This window comes from Pteropus medius, unplaced genomic scaffold (assembly GCF_902729225.1).
Source record: "Pteropus medius unplaced genomic scaffold, Ma_sr-lr_union100, whole genome shotgun sequence".
Classification (NCBI taxonomy): Eukaryota; Metazoa; Chordata; class Mammalia; order Chiroptera; family Pteropodidae; genus Pteropus; species Pteropus medius.
This window is the reverse complement of record NW_024350021.1, coordinates 3,842-13,900: the sequence shown is the minus strand read 5'-3', so window position 1 is coordinate 13,900 and position 10,059 is coordinate 3,842.

Here is a 10,059-nt window from a genome sequence, read left to right as displayed (position 1 = left end):
GTGCCCACAAACACCACTTTGCTCTCCCTGGTGCACAAGGAAAACTAACGATTTCCCCCTTGGACACCAGAGGGCGCTGCAGCACTGCACACTTCACCTCTCCCCACGCCGGATCTGCTGTGGGGCCGGGACTTCCCGGTGTCTGGTGTGTCCTCCAGTGTATAAATCACACCACCTCGACTGCATTTGCCAGACCACCCACTGGGACACAAGGGACTAAACTGTCCAGTTCGAGTTTTCCTTTGATGCCCAGTATCTGCCAGACACAGGGCTGAATGCCGGGTGTGCGAAGATGAAGCAGAGGGAAAGGCCCTGCTCTCAATTAGCCCGAAGTCTAGTAAAATTCACAACATCCTGAAACTACCCTAGGGGATTAGCGGATTAGCGTGGGGAGGGAGCTGGAGACCCTAGCTCGCCCATGTGACGGGAGTGGACGGTTCAGAGACGGGAGGCTACAGGTCCCCGTGCTCTAGGAACTGACCGTCAAGGTGACAAACACTACAACCACCTGGAGGACAATAAAAGGAGCGTGTCGCAGTAAGTGTTCTCGGGAAAAAAAAAAAAAAGAATTATCAGTGCCAGAAGGGTGGTGGGCAAGGGGGAGAAGGGCGCTCTTTGGCAACTGCAAAATGGGAGTGTGAGAGAAAGCCAACGGTCCGGGCTGGAAGGAAGCGCAAGAGAAGAAGCCCTCCCGTGCTCCGGCTAATACTCCCACATCATCCGTGAAACTGGAGTCATACAGTTTGGCCTTATAGGCTGTGGTCAAGATTAAACATCCGGCATTTATTGTTGTTATGTAAAGCCATCACAGTGGGTCATTTAAAAGCGGGGGAGCCCATTTATTTGCATTGCAGTTGCCTATGTTATTGATTTATGATGATACTTTTGTTGATTTACGGTAAAAGATGCCGTTAGTCATCAAGCTGTTACTGATGACGCCGTGATAGTGGGTGATGAGCGGCGTGAGGGAAGAGATTTATTTGCGATCGATGATGATGTGATGGTGATGGCGGTGGGGGATGATGGTGATGCTTGCGATTATTTATGATGGTGATGATGGTGACTTCTGATGATGATGGTGGTGATGGTGGTGGTGGTGGGGATGGTGGTGATGATCAAAGTGCTGTCCGGGTGAGCAATGATAGTGCTGATGATGGTGGTGGTGATGGTAATGATGCTGATAATGGTGATGATGGTGATGATGATGCTGTTGTTCCCCTCGTTCTGACTCAATATCTCAGAGGTGGGGCTTTCAGTCACTCTCATCTATTCTCTGTAGTGGGAGAAATTTCACCTCTTGTTTCTGATAACCGGAGACATAAATTTACATGGTGGTCAGTTAATAATGGCTATTACATTTATATTCTGTGCAAAAAAAAAAATAGGCTAAACCAACCAAGGTTTATCATGGAACCTATCTGTGGACAAAGGGTTTTGGTTTCCTTTCTGGATATGAGCCGCAGTCATCCTCCCTGGCTAGCTGAAGTGGAGGTGGAACTCATAGGACCAGGAGCCTCCTGGATGGTGTGGGAGGTGTACACCGGGGGCGGGGAGCACATCTTCATGCAGACGAGAGGGAGTCTGTCCCAGAGCACTCACCACCGAGACAGACCATCACGACCATTTCCGAATAGAAACAAGATGAAGAAACAACTGGATGATGACTCCACATGATCCTTTGCACCTTCTGAAAGCCAAAGCTAACCTCTGTGGCGACTTTGAGGTCATTCAGGTGAGCAGTTCTCAGCCTCTGAACTGGCTCCATGGACTCTACAATTTCCACAGCATGCACCCCACCAGCGGGTTCTTTATCAGTTTATTTAATCTGTAAATATCAACCAGCAGCTTACTGTTAAGAAGATGCTGTCCATTTTTCTGCGTGGGGTACAAGCTTGTGTGAGTTGGTTCCTAAGCCCCACGGATAGCTGGAGAGGTAAGACATAAGTGTAGCATGAGAGTTCAAGTTAGGACTTAACTGCTTTCCTTGAAAATGACCACAGAACTTCTGGAAGCACATGGAGGCAGACCATGAGAAGTGTTATCACAAGTCTAAGAGACATGACAATACCAGCAGCTGTGGGACGTGTATTGAGAAGACCCCAGAATAGGAAAAGAGACCCCCATCTAGATTCTAGCTCGGCCACACACAGGGACAAACGAAACAGCCAATGCATGTCGCCTCGTTTTTCCCATAGTTTAACCTCATCTCACAAAACTAATAAAACTAAGCTCCTTCCTTCATACTTTGATCCTGTGAATTACGCTTAACATCTAAAAACTTCACCCGGGTTGATGTGTACAGGGCATAAAAGTGAAGCTCCCATGTAGATTGTTCCTAAAACTTCAAGCTTTTGTGAATCAGCTACACAAAGATGCTGGCTGAACTTCGAGAACGTATGGAAGCCCCTTACCTTTTTCTGATTGGGATGGCTTCTCTTATTAAAAGTGCTTGTCATGTGTCCTAAGTGTCACTCATAACGTCTAGAGCAAGAGACTACATGTGACTGGGGAAAGTTCACGCGATGCTCTTCACTGCCATTTGTGAGTGTGTAAAATGAGCCACTGATCTCCATGAAGCCACTGAGTGATGTCACTTAGGCTGCTGCATGGGATGCAATCACTTTCAGTTTCCCTGGACACAGGAGATTGGATTAAAGCAAACTCAGCGCTGTGGGGCATGGCAGGGGGAACCCCAAGTCCCAGGTTCGATGTCAGCAACAAGGCTTGGGAATTGGACGGCCACAAAACGCATCTGCGGCTTCGACTGGAAAATACCGTCTTTGGGACTGCGTTTTCGATGGTTTCAGCACCTTGGCCAGCTCCCACCAGCACCTTGGCCAGCTCCCACCTAGTAGCTTGATACCGTCACCTCAGTGTGTCAACCTTGTGGGCGGGGCAGGCATAATCCATCAGCCCGCAAATAAAGGGGCTGGATGCCCTGCGCGGTGCAGCCATGGCCCCGTATCCCCGTTGGCCAGAGCCTTCCTGTCGCTCATGCTGCTGGCAGCTGTTCTTGGAAGCCACCAGCGCTTCGGAGCTGTGCTGTGGTGGCCATGACATTGCCTGAGTCCCCATCATTTACGTTCCGTGAGTTTAGCTTCTGGTTGGAAACGATCTGTCACATAAACATCCTCTGAGGATACAGATGAGACAAGCCTTGTCTCTCCGACTGTTTTTTTCCGATGGCTTTTTTCCTTTTTCCAGTTTGAGTGTCCTTTTTAATTACTTCGTTTTCATCTGTGATTGTCACCTTTCTCCATCTAGTGAAGCAGGTGTAAATTAATGTCCTGAAATGAATGGAACCGGAAATCGGAGATGCAAAAATAAGTATTTTCTGTTTGCACGTCTGTTGTCGAATCTTTTCTCCTTGCAATTTGAATTGCCCCCCTCGGGCTGCAGGGTCTTCATCGATCAAAATCCCTTCTGTGTTGGCTGTGAATTAACTCGCTTGACCTTGTTCGTTCCCTCCCCGACACACAGGAACGTTTGGACGTCAGACATCTAACTGGAGCCAAAATAATCTCTGCGACTAACCAAAGTTTTTGAAAGGACAAATATTGTTTTTGTTGTGGCTTCCTCTTTGTCGGCGGAGGCTGAGCAGACAGAACCAATTTTCCACTGTCGGAGAACACGCGGTTCTGCATTCAAGTGTGGACATTAACCCTTTTTTGGCTGACTCCAAGGATGCACCAGCCGTGGGGCACGCTCACCTGCCAAGGACTTCGGAAGTATGACGACACAGGAAAGCGAATCATAAGGAATAATTTTATGTCCACGCTGTCCGTTCACATATGCATGTTCGTGCGAATAGAGGAATGTATGCATAAGATGATAGGCATCTAGATACAATCAAATATTTAATATGTGACCTAATCGACAGAGCAGTTTTCAGTGAAATATAATTATGTACTTTTGAAAGCACGTGCTGTGTCCTCAGACGAGACAGAAACATATGGGCACCAGCCGGGCTGGCCGAGAACAGAGACACAGTCCTGCGCCTTCATCCTGACTTCCTTCTGCCCCTGCTCACCTCCAGCTCAGGCAGAGAACAGAGCCTCCTTCTCGGTGCCCGCGCGGACTAGCTCCTCCGCGTTCGTGTTGCCGTTCAGAGCGGGGTTCCCGTCAGAGCGGGGTTCCCGTCAGACATTCCAACCTCTGGAACAGGGTGCACCCGTCTCAGGGGGCTGGCAGGGTGAGGCGGTGTCTCCACAGCACGGTGCCTGAGAACCAGTGGGGAACCTCAGATCACAGGGGGCGGTGGGTCGGGACCTCTTGAGCAGCAGCCCGCGTGACAACAATCGGAGAGGCAGAGCTGCGCTCCAGGGCACAGGTGGCCAAGGACCCAGAGGCCCCGCTGAGGGAGGGCCCGGCCTTCAGAGGGGCTGTGGATGGCTGCATGGGATTAGGTGGGGAGCGGTAGATTTCCATTGTGCATACGGCCGCTTTTAAGCTTTGTCATGTTTCCCGCTTCATGTAGTTTCCATCTGTATTGTTTCTGTTTTTCCAGTCTAAAGGATATTCTATTCTATATTTAAATAGCGGTAAGATGGCATCGTTGTGATGTGACTCAAAAAAAAAAAATAGAATAGGGTTCAGGTCTTGTGAACGGAGACGGCCAGTACAGAGAGACAGTAACCTAAATCATAAAGCGAGCTCAGGGATAGTTTTAAGAGAGCCATCCTTGGCCGAATTTAAATGTGCCACCTTGATCTGTCACATCCCAGCGTGTGCTTACGGGGTCTTCCTCATGAACCATTAATCACTCAGCAAACATTTCGTGTGTGACGCGGGCTCCCAGATTCCGAATCGGCACCGGCACGACACGGATCCCAGCCCGAGGGTTCTAGTGCATGTCTCCACGTCTGTCTCCCGTGCCTGGGGTGCGGTGGGAACCTGGGGAGGGGGGCAGTTTTGTTCTTTGAAATTTCGGTTCAGCGTGACGACAGCTGCCGTTGGTACTTAGGGACTTTTTTGAGTGGCAGATTAGAATAGGAGAAAAACTACATTCATTTGTTAGATTGCGAAACTCAAATTCTAACTAACGTGAGACCAGGCAACGGTGCAGTCAGTGGCAAAGGGCAGTTCCGACGGCACATGCACACGCACACACACAAGCACACGCATGCACGCAGGCACGAAATGCAGCGTGAAAAGTCCTCCGACTTCACTCAAAGTTTGAAAAATGTAAATTAAAGCAATACCAAGATACAGTATTTGCCTATTCGAGTGGTTGAAAAAAATCAAAGGTGTTTTTAAGTCGCGGCTCAGACCTCCACGCACTGCCCGCTGGAGGACGACGAGAGCATGTTAGTCGCAGATCACATGTCTCTGCCCCACATGGTGGCCCATCGCTGTCCCCAGTGCCTCCTCCCGGGAGCTCCCCGCACCCACCGCCATTGCTGTGTGACTTGCACAGCCTCCGCAGGACAGGTTCTGCCCGGCTCCCTTGGCCAAAGGCGCAGGAGCGGACGTGACCCACAGCACAGCCACCGTGTGCGTCTGCAGACTCCTCTCCTCATTTTTTTTTTTTTTTTTTTTTTTTTTGCCACGAGCACTGTATGTTCTAGACGGGGCCGACCCTTCAGCCCAGATCCTCGAATGGAGCTGCAGCATGAAGAAGCCCGTAGGGCTGCAGCCGAGCTGGTTCTCAAGATGGAACTAGCAAGAAACAAACTTTTAATTTCTCAAAGCCCTGGGGTGCGGGGGTTTTGCATTTGGAACCACAAGCTTATTTAGTGAAAATTGATGACAAACCTTTTTAACAAAGCAAGCACAGTGCCGTATCCCCGTGTGCAAAGCTGTGTAAGAGGGCTTTCTGCAACTCTGTTTATGGTGACAAGGAACAAGAGAGGACAGCCTCGACGCCCATCGGCGGGCCAGGCACCTGATAAATTGTGGTGTATGCATGTATATATATATATATATATATATATATAGTGGAATAGTACACATCTGTGAAGTTTTACAGCTTTTAAAAATGACGTATGCAACTGCACATTACGGTATTTGCCGTTGATGTTCTCATACTACATTATACTCTTCACATTTGTGCGTGTTGGTGGGGTACGCATTCACTCCTTCGTTTCTTATGCTCCGTGACCTTCCACTCTGTGACGATGCTGCGTCTAAGTCATCCTCTCCCCTGCTAATGGCTAGCTGAGCAATTTGCCACTCAGACACAGTTGTCGCTAAGGACAGTCTACTGAGTGCCTCCTTGTCTGCGTGTGCAGGGGTCACGAGTATCTTCAGGTTTCGTGGCCGTCGTGAAATCGTTCTCCGAGGTGGCCGCGCCCACTGTCACTCCCGTGCACTTGGCCGTGTCCTCCCGCACACTAGACAGTAAGATGCTACAGCATATGCAGTACATAGGCAGGAGTCCACAAGCAGGGCGGTCGAGGACCGGGCATTGTGGATGTCACTCGTTCACGGGGCCGCTGGAAGTCAGAGCCGACTCAACAGCACGTAGCACACATGTTATACTATATGTGGCATGTGTATTATTATGAAGACATACCATGTGGCAAAAACATATCTTTTACGTATGCAGGGAAGTGATAAGTAGTAACTTTAAGAGAATAGTGACCTCTGAGAAGGAAAGGGGAGAAGGCCGGGGTCAGGGAAGGGTACGCAGGTGACTTTGAACCTGTGTGTGATGTTTTCTAAAAAAAGCTAAGGCATTACAGAGTTATGTTAAGATCTGGGAAAGCTACAGATTTACATACAAGTCTTTATGCGTTTTATCTGTATGTTTAAAATACTTGCTTCCGTGTCAATATGACCTTATATGTGCAGAGAAACATTTTAGGGCATTTTAGAGACATTTAGGTCACTAAATTTTAGAGACATTTAGGTCACCTCCGCCTCTGGGAGGCGGAGGTGAAAGACACCTTTTCCTTGTCCCTTTATTCCTTTCTTGAGTGTTTGGGTTTTTTTACAAACACATATCAAGTTCAGGAATTTAAAAATGAAAAGGGACTAATCCAGGGTTGGCACCTTTCTCGTCGTACGGACGAGATGAGTGTCCAAAAGCTCTTGAGACCAGTGTGTCTTCATCTGTGAAACATGGTGAGAAGCATCTGCTCGTAGAGCTGCTGCGAGGATTAGAAATTATTCGTATTAATCACCTGGCCGGATACCTTTACATAGCAGGCACCGAATGAACGACGTGCTTACGTTATTAATGAGGACGTGGGATGTGCTCTGTTCGCACGTTTGCTCGAGAAAAGAGATGCAGGCGTGTCGTTTCTCAGTAGCCAAGCCCGTCGCCCCCACGAGCCCCCATGGGGGAGCGGGTCTCCGAGCTGGGAGACAGTTTGGTTCAGTAATCTGAACGCACCACCACCAGTGCGTGCATCTCTTTCTGTAAACACCCTCCCTCTCCGTGTAAATGCGCAGATCTTGGGCCCCTGTGCCCGGCCGCCCCCTGGGTCAGAGAATGTCAGACTTAGCAGAAAACACACAGAACGCCCAGTTTCTTTTGATTTCAAGGAAACGACAAATACTTTTTCAGTAGTAAGCCCCATATCCTGCACGGGACATATGTACACTCTGCTGTGTGTCTGGTTGAGCTGAGAGTCGAGTGTAACTGGACAGCCTGCGTTTTGTCGGGCAGCACTGTCCGTGGGTGGAGAAAAGGCCCCTGGACCTCCGGACCCTGGGTGCGGACTGGACAGTGTCTGGCTTACTCCCCGGGCAGCAGACAGCTCGGAGGGGTCTCCTCGCTGAGCCGGCCCCCGCCTGCCCGTCAGCCATAGCCTGGTGGCTTTTCTGCCGCGTCCTCCTGGGCTCTGGGCTGAGATGCCCGTCTACTCAAGTGTCTGCAGAAAACTTTTTAAGTGGCAGTGTCCATGGCAGATTCCCCAGCTCTCGACTCGGCCACTGTCACACGGCACCCTTGCGAGTCCCAGGGAAGCCAAACGCCAGTGGTCCCTCTGCCCAAATGCTACGTGTCCTGCAGCCGAGATACAGCCACCCCCGTCAGTTCACAGCATCCCAGCATCCCCAGCCTGAAGCAGAGAACACAGACTACACGGCGCCGCGCGAGATGATTTTATGGTATTTCGGCAATCTAAAAATGCGTACCGGTATCGGGGCCGCTGTAATTTCCGTGGGTGCAGAGGCCGTGACACCCCACGGGCTGGGCCTCTGCCGTCCCTCACCCGTCCACACTGACCCTCCCACGGACCAGAGTCCCCGGTGTGCCTGGGCCCTGGGCTCTCAGTAAACTAACAGCCTCTTTCTGTTTTGTTTTTTCTGGCTTCTCATCCCTGCTGAGGCAGGCCCCGGAGTCCCCACGGTGACCGTGCACAACACGACAGACAAGAAAAGTAAGTGCCTGGCCTTCCTCACACCTCCTGTCACCCGGGACGAGGCAGCGCAGCCGCGCGGGGCAGTCCAGCTGCTTCCCCGTGGGACACAGGGAGGGGACATGCCCTCGCGGTCCGCTGACCGCCAGTGTCACCAAACGTGGTGGAGGTAAAGGTCGGTGTCCCCCCAGGAGACACCACCCCACATATGCCGAGGCCTGGAGCTATCGCAGGCCGCACGGGGCCTCGTCTGTGACGGAGCAGGGCCCCCGGCCACGGGCGTGAGCACTGGCCCTGCCCCGCCTCCCCCTCTTACAGCCCGCACCGTGCCCAAGGCCCAGTGGCGCTTCGAGGCTCATCTGTCCTTGTGGCCTTGGGGACAGCTTCACAGCAGGGCCTCAAAGGGACACGCCACCTCTGTGCCAGAATGGACCCCACGTAGATGGACGTGGTCGTGGATATTCGCACAGAGGGGTGGGGACGGTGCGCATGGTCCCATGCAGACCTCAGGGGGGCTGAGACGTGAGGACGGTGGCCTCAGCCCCGCCCTTCTGAGGCCCTCCTCTGCCCTGTCCCCAAGGACCCTGGGCCTTCTCCCCCACCCACGCCTTCACACGGTGGCACGAGCCTCCCCGGCAGGACCCTGGCTGTGTCTCCTCCCTTCCCACGGAAAGTCACACCTCATGGCATGTCCGTAATTCCCTCAGGGCCTGGTGACAGGAGTGACTTTGCAGTTCCTTTGACTGCCAGGGCAGCCAAGTGTCAGTGACTCGGGGACACCTGGCTCGGTGGTACATGGTTTCAAGCACCAAGGACAACCACTAAGGGGAAAGTTTTGGAAAAAAGACCTCCAACGGCGTATTTGGACACAGGTTAAAAAATGGTGGAAGCATCCCAAAGTAGATGAAAGAGAGGCCGCATTTAGAAAAAAACAATAGTGATACTAGTCCACAGACCTATCAAACAATTATTAAAGTTTTAAATTAAAAGATAAAAATAGAACCAGACATAAATCAACTTTTAAAAATCGTTTAAACGCCAAAAAAAAATTAAAACGCCCAAAAAACGAATGTCGGGATGGATGCAAAACCCACTCAGAGCGCCGGCCTGGCGGTCAGAGGGAACGGGAGGGACTGCGATGGCCTCGTCGCCCCCGGAGGAGGGGTCGGTTTTCTGGGTGGAGGAGTCGCCTGGCCGCAGGCTGCAGGCCCAGCACGACGGGGCAGCGGGCGAGAGCCTGCGGGGTGCGGGGTCCAGCCACACGTCAGGGAGGCAGGGCCCCCGTGGACCGGAGTCACCGCCTGGGCCGCACCCCGCGCCCCGCACGCCCCCCACTCTGCATTTGAACGACGAAGACAGGAGGCGAGAGGCGCAGCGGCCTGCGGGGTCGCCAGGCTCCGCGGAGGAGCCTCCCTCGTTGGCCTCTGTAAACTGCGCACGTCGGCCCGGCCGCGTGTCAGCCCCGGGTCCCTCACGCCGGGGGACGCCGCGGCGGTCGCACCCCTGTGTCTGGTAGACGCGCGAGAGCAGCGTGCCAGGCGAGCCCGCCCACCGCTGCTCTCGGCCCCGCCCACCGCTGCTCTCGGCCCCGCCCACCGCTGCTCTCGGCCCCGCCCGCCACCGCAGCCCGAGAGGCAGGCGACGCGGCTCGCGCAGACGGGAAGTCAGCGTCCGGGCTGCGAGAACGCGGGCAGCAAAGCCCCGCTCCTCCCGAGATTCTGACCATGCGGGAGCAGACGATCCCCGCCGGGGG